Source organism: Dromiciops gliroides, chromosome 6, assembly GCF_019393635.1.
Source record: "Dromiciops gliroides isolate mDroGli1 chromosome 6, mDroGli1.pri, whole genome shotgun sequence".
Taxonomy (NCBI): domain Eukaryota; kingdom Metazoa; phylum Chordata; class Mammalia; order Microbiotheria; family Microbiotheriidae; genus Dromiciops; species Dromiciops gliroides.
The window spans coordinates 191,897,253-191,904,600 of record NC_057866.1 but is presented as its reverse complement, the minus strand read 5'-3'; positions in this window follow the sequence as shown (position 1 = coordinate 191,904,600).

Here is a 7,348-nt window from a genome sequence, read left to right as displayed (position 1 = left end):
CAATTCATTCTCAGTTATCAAGAATTTTTGTTTTGTTTTGTTTATTTGTTTTTTTGTGGAGAAATGAGGGTTAAGTGACTTGCCCAGGGTCATACAGCTAGTAAGTGTCAAGTATCTGAGACCCAATTTGAACTCAGGTCCTCCTGAATCCAGGGCCGGTGATTTATCCGCTGTTAAGATGTTTCCTAAATTTGTTTAGACCAATATTTTTCTGTTTCTTTGCTTGTTTTTCTTTAATAATTTCTTTCTGGATTGTCCAATTTAACTTTCTATTTTTTATTTTTAAAGATCCATATTTCATATTTGGTTACTTTGAGGGGTTTTATGGTCAATCACCTCTAAATGTTTAGTGCTGTTAACATAAAATCTCTTCATTTTCTTTCATCAAGTTTTGTTCCTTTTTATTATGGTCATTGACTTTGTCTGCCTGTCTCTCTCTGTCTTTCTCTTCCTCCCTCTTTAAAAACCATGTTATTTTTTGCCACCATGCTTCAGCAACCTTTTCACACTGTAAGTTGTCTTATTCACCAAACTCCAGAAAATTTCTAAAGTCTGGTTTCCATTTTATCCATTTCTCCTCTTACTTTAGAGAGTTCTTGTTCTGTGTTTATTCTGATGTTTGCAGGTATTGTCAATTTTTAGTTTGTACTTTAGTTCTTTTTTGAATGAAAGTTCAGTCTATTATTTACATTTAAACCTTTTTCTTTTTCTTGAAAGGAAAGAAGACTTTTCAGGAATTGGAGTTACTTTTTCAAAGGATGGTGGAGAGGGAGTGTGAGAGTATAAACAGATATGTTGATAGAAATTCTGGTTCCAAAACAAATTGAGTATATAGTTGTTGGGATCCATGCTGACCTGTGCAGAGACTTCAAACAAGGGAACTTTGTGTCCTGCGGAGAGGCTACCAGGTTAGAATATGATGCATTTGGGCCAGGGAAAGCTCACCCAGTATCTGGAATATCTTTTGATCCTACCAAGGCAAGTATTCTTTGACATCGCCATTGATCCATATTGTCCTGTTGAAAAAATATAGCTTTCATTCCCAGGCCTGGAAAAAGAATGTGGAACATAGGGGAATTTGATCCCAATCATGTACAGTGATTCTGGAAGAGGGGAAGATGTTTCCCCAGAGAATTCTGATGCTATCATGTAGTAATCAGTTGTAACCTTCCCCCGACCCCCCGAAAAATACATCTTATAGATGATGGGAAAGAGAGCCGACTGGGGGCACGCAATTGGGATAAGGCAGGGCTGGGAGAGGGCATCATGGAGACAGGACTGTGGAAATAGCTGCCTGAGGCTAGGTGAGGAGGCAGGGGCATTCCCCATGTATCAAGGGAGGGCTTTGAGGTGCAGAATGATGGACTAGAAGGAACACTCTGCCCCTCTTTTTTCAGATCCTGAGGCAAAGCTTAGTCAATTTGACCCTAGTTATGGCTCTGGGCATCAGCAATTTAGTTGGGAAAAACAATATTGTTTTGATTTTCTGATAAAATGTGAGAAGGAAATACACAGAAAAAAATATGGACAGCAATATGGTATTCTCTGAACAGAAGGTTGTAGAGGCTTCACATATACATAGTCTATAAACATATTTAGAAATCTAAAGTGACAAAGTTCAAGAGTGAAATAAAATAACAACAATTTATGGAAGATAGCCTTTCATATTAGAAGGACACAAACAGGTATCTTGAAAGTTTTTACCTGTAGCTAGATTGCTGTAACTTAATGTTAACTTATTACTGATACCATAATATAAAGAAGTGTCTATAATGTGATTTGTCTTCTGGGGAGGGCATGATTATTGTTCCCATGCTGGCAATTATTTTTACAGATGATTTTCCTACAATTCTCTTCATAAATGAGTCCATCAGGTAGGAAATCTATAATGGCTGAACAATTTTGTATGTTGAGTAGTTCTCACAAATCTTCCTAAAAGTCTCTTCTCCATTCTTAGGAACTCTTTAAAAAATGTTTAGATGTGTTAAAGTTCCATTACAAAATAGAGGAGATTTGGTACATGAGGCTTGAGGCTTTCTGGGAGGGAGGGAGGGAGGGAGAGAGAGAGAGAGAGAGAGAGAGAGAGAGAGAGAGAGAGAGAGAGAGAGAGAGAGAGAGAGAGAGAGATTGACTTTCCATTCTCTGTTCTGGTGCTCTGTATAATATCTCATTTGTCAAGTCCTTATCAACTTCATCCACTTTTTATATTGTGCTTTCATTTTAAACTTGAGTCCCAAACAACTCATTTTCTCTAATTTCCACATTTTCATCCCCACCTCTCTACCTGAATGCCCAGTTTGGATTATGTTTGTAAGTGGGCATTCATGACTGTTAAGAGACTCAAAGTCATATGATATAAAACAGGAAGGGGAAGGGAACAAATATTTATTAAGGACCTATTATATGTCAGGCACTGTACTAAGTAATATTTATAAATATTACATTTGATTTCATCTTCACAATAACCTTATGATTTAGGTAGTATTGATATCCTCATTTTATAGTTCAGGAAACTGAGGCAGACAGCATTTAAGTGATTTATTCAGGTTCACAAAGCTAATAAGTGTCTGAGGTCAGATTGTACAATTTCCTAAATTGTAAAATAGGGTTAATAATAGCTGAAGAGCAAAGAAGAAATCACATTTAGTCACAGTTGATAAGGGAAGAGTTCATGACCAAATAGGAGACAGAAAAAAAATCACATGGATAAAATGGAAAATGTACTTAAAATAAAGAAAACATTTCATTTGGAAAGATATTTTCTGTGGCAAGTTTCTCTAATTAATACTCTTATTTCTAAGAATAAGGCCAATTCTTAAGTTGATAACTCACCAAAATCCAGCTATCAAAAAATGTATTTAAAATCACTAAAAATTTAAAAAATGGAAATCTGAAGTTCCACTCATCAAATTGTCCCTCTCTGGGCCATTTGATTTTACATTTAATAAACTCAAATTTAATTCACTAAACGTTTACCAAGCAATTACTGATTACTGGGTACTGTGGTAGGTTCTGAAGAAGCAAAGACACAAGCAAAATAGCCCCTTACAATAGGGAGTTCACATTCTACTGAAAAAAACATATGTTCAGATATTTTAAAAAGTACAAAATACATCAAAGTCAATATAAGGTAGGGATAGATGAACAAACAAGAGATATCAGGAAAGCCCTCCTGTAGGAAGTAACATTTCAGCTGAGGTATGACAAGGAACAAGGTGGTGGAGAAAATTCTCCTCTGACCTATACACTGCAAACTATACATTGTATTATACCCTCCCAGTGCCACAGGGTTCTCTCTTCCTAAAGTAAAATACATTATGCTATTTTTCAGCACTCTTCTAATCATAACTCTATCAGCCAACCTGATTCAGTCTGTCTTCCCAAAAAATTTTAGGAGGATGTGGGAGCTGCACATGCTATAATAGCTCCTTGAGCCAAAGGTGAGAGTTGGTTAAAGGTGGACACCAAAATTGCATGAGCAACCCTAAAATGGCTTCACAAGCCCTCACACCAAAGGTGCTAGTCCTCCCTGAATAGCCCACCCTCTCCCGGTCTGTATATCTATAATAGACTTATTACTGATTCTCTGATGACTCTGAGACATGTGAAATCACTATTTTTTGAATCCTCAAAGAAATATACTTTTCTGTCTGTTTAGTACAGTTGAATTGTAAGCCTAGTTTGTTGGCTGTCTCTTAAAAAGAGTCAGAATATGACAGTGGATAAGAAGACAGCCTCAAAGGCAGAAAGGCCTGGGCTTTCCAACTCTGCCTTTTACTAGCTATGTGACCCTGTGGGAATCACTTAGACTCTTAGTGCTTTAGGAATCTCTCTAGGAATATATTTTGAGGGGGTTTTTTGTGTTTGTTTGTTTGTTTGTTTGGTTTTTTTGTGGGGCAATGAGGGTTAAGTGACTTGCCCAGGGCCACACAGCTAGTAAGTGTCAAGTGTCTGAGGCCGGATTTGAAGTCAGGTCCTCCTGAATCCACGGCCAGTGCTTTATCCACTGTGCCACCTTGCTGAGCTGCCCCTGATCTGAGGCTGATTTATAGCTGAGAGGCCCCTCAGGAAGGCACAGCAGCCACTGCCTTTGTGTATTTCCCTTGGGCCTCACAAGCCCCATTTTACAGGTGCTTGGAGAAATGGTCACTTACCCAGGGTCACAACCAGTGTCAGCAGAATTTGAACTCAGGTCCTCCTGACTCCAGAGTCCACCAAACACTCAGAGGCCTACCCCCAGGAATATGTTTCAGAGAAGGTGTCAACCTGCATTTGCATTTGTATAGGGAGTTCCTCACCTGGAATTCTCCATACAGAAAAAAAAAAAAAAAAGGAAAAAAAGAAACAATCCCTACCTTATTATATTGAAGTTTGATAATAAAGGTACAAAATGTAAGGCAATTCTCCATTAGCTAAAAGAGTACATTCTTTGCCACACATTTGACAAATATTTAAGTGACCTTGGGAGCCTTTTGTTAAACCATACATTTTGCTTAGATTCTAAGCTACATTTCTGACTTTTATAGCTGTTGGTACCTAATCACTCATCACTAGGGAGTGACACTTATTAAACATATCATGTCATCCCTTTGGCTTTAAAATTTTCATAATAAAAACTAATTATAACAATGATTAGCTATTTATAATTGGACCTCATTGGAATAACTGATGATTATGAAGTGCATACTTTATATCTCCAGTGGGCCATGCAAATGCTAAGTAATGATATTTTAAATGATCATTAGTTGAACACAAGCTATAGAGAATGCCATCACACTTGACTTTGGGATGATTCTTACTTTTTTTTTTTTGAGTAGTTGCATAAATACATAGACTCCCACTTAGATTCATTGATGCCCAATGGCTGAAATATGTCTGAAAGGGAACCTATTCTCTTAAAAATAGATACAGCCTTTTTGGTTTGTAGATACTATTTTTTTTACTCTCTCCTTCTAGTATCTCCTTTTATATGTCAGTCATCTGGAATTTTTGTAAGATGAATAATTTCCTGTTTGAAAAAAAGATAAAGAATTCATTACTGTTTAGCATATCACACAATGTAAGACACAAGCCATCTGTTTAACAGATTGCAATTATCTTCCTATTTGAATTCATTTCAAGAGTAGCTCCTCTTTTGTAATGACCCACCTCTCACACTGTGGTCCCTAGATACATTTATTTAAAAACATTTTACATGGGCTATTCTGAAGCAAATATTAATGGCCTGTCAGTTAAAAAAAATTCTTAGCACATGCCACTTAGGAATAACCTGGGTCCTAAACCAGTTGAAGTATTTCTTCAAGGCTTCTTGATGAGAGATTGTTTTCTGCCAATACATAATTTGCTGCAGAGACATGGATATTTCTCTTCAGACCTTTCACTGTAATTTTTCCCTCTGATCCTTGATTTTCCTTCTCCTTTAGATTACATTCACTTTTATGTGATGCACAGAATGTTATTGACCTCATTTTCTTCTGTGTCTTCCTTTAGCAATGAATAGCTCTTTATATCTCTTCCTTCTTTTATGGAATTTGAAATTGATTTCACTTCTTTTATATAATCTCAGTGAAGTTCACTTTTCTTGTTTTCAGAGACCTTGAAAGTGCACACGTTAATATGTTGAAAACCACTTGGAAAATACAGTCCCTGCTTCTATTGCTCTTATTTCAATTGGGTTGTCTAATAAGAATCATGACTCTTGTTTCATGAGATCATCAAGTTTTCAAGCTGGAAAAGGGAGCCAGGAGAGGGAATGTTTTACTGGATAAAAGTTAAACTGCCTGATAAGTCATTTCTGCTGTGAGGTTGGTAGAAGGCGTATTAACTAGTGAGTTAAAAAATCAACAGTGTAAACCAAATGAATATAATTTAATTATAATTGAAATCTGGCAGGCGGGGGCATGGAAAGATTCCCTAACTCTTCTAACTTCTAAATAAGTTTAATTTTCCTAAATGTTATATATTTTGCCTTGTAGTACTAAAAGAAGTTATAGATATATAATTGTTGATATTTTGGGAATCATTCCAAACAAGATAGGTGTCAGGAGATAGAAGATGGACAAATGTACCAAATGTCAAAAATAGAAAAATAAAACTATAATCTGACAACTATAGGCCGGTGACTGGCATAGGCACCTAGTGATTCTCCCATTGCAGACTCCCTGTCCTGTTTTCTAACCTCAGTCTGTTGAAATGGACTTGACCCCATTTAAGCTCACTATGGGGAAAATGACAGACAACATGTTTAAATTGTATTCCCCATTGCAAATACTCAAATCTCTCAGAAGTCCCTATAGCAGAGGACCTATTACATCTCTAGATAGCTCCACTTCAGTCTTCCCTTCCTTCTGCATGCAAGGAAAAACTGTGTTTTGTTTGTTATGTTATGTTTTGTTTTTTTCTCTGCCTTTACAACCTGTCCAGGGTTAGAGATTGCATAGATAAAAACAGATGAGAAAAGACAGTAGGCCTTTTCCCCTGGTGTATAGAAATGTATATGGCATTACAAACTATTAGCAACTAAAATTTAAAACTGAAATATACCAACTGTAAATTTCCATATGATGATTTTAAATTTATTATTTATTTTTAACATTCTTTACTTTTAAATTTAATTCCAAATTATTTCCCTCCTTTACAGCCCTCCCCTACCTACTGAGAAGGTAAGCAATATGATATCAATTATGCATGTGAAATAATACAAAACATTTCTTTATTAGCCATATTGAAAAAAAAAGAAAATTATACTTCAGTTTTCACTCAGAGTTCATCATCATCATTGTCATCGTCATCTCTCTCTCTCTCTCTCTCTCTGGAGGTAGACAGTATTTTATCCATCATGAATCCTTTGAAATTGCCTTGCTGTAAGAGGTTTTTATCATCTGACTCCTTTTTGAGTGTTCATTTTTCCATGCTACTTCTTGACTTTGAATTTTATGAAGTTTGATTCTGCTCACCTGGTGATGGGAAAAGCCTGTTTCAAGCTTCAGGACTTTTCATACTGCCATTTTCAGAGCTAGTTCTGTGAGTGTTAGATGCTTCTAAGGTGGTATTATCCTATGAAAGGCATAGTCACTGCTCTCCTGTTCTGTGCTCTGGTCTTTACCCAGGAAAAGCACCTGCTCTCCTGCAGCCACAAAAAATAAAATAAAATAATAAAAGTAAAATAAAATAAAAATAAATTTAAAAAACACCCCACAATCACCACTACAACAACAAAAAGCCTAATGCTTTTCTTGGCCCTCAAACTGTGACTAAGGCCCCCACTCCCTTGTAACTGACCACAAGAGCTCCTCTCTATCCTGGAATTGCAACCCAGAACTTCATATTGGCAATAGAATTGCCAATC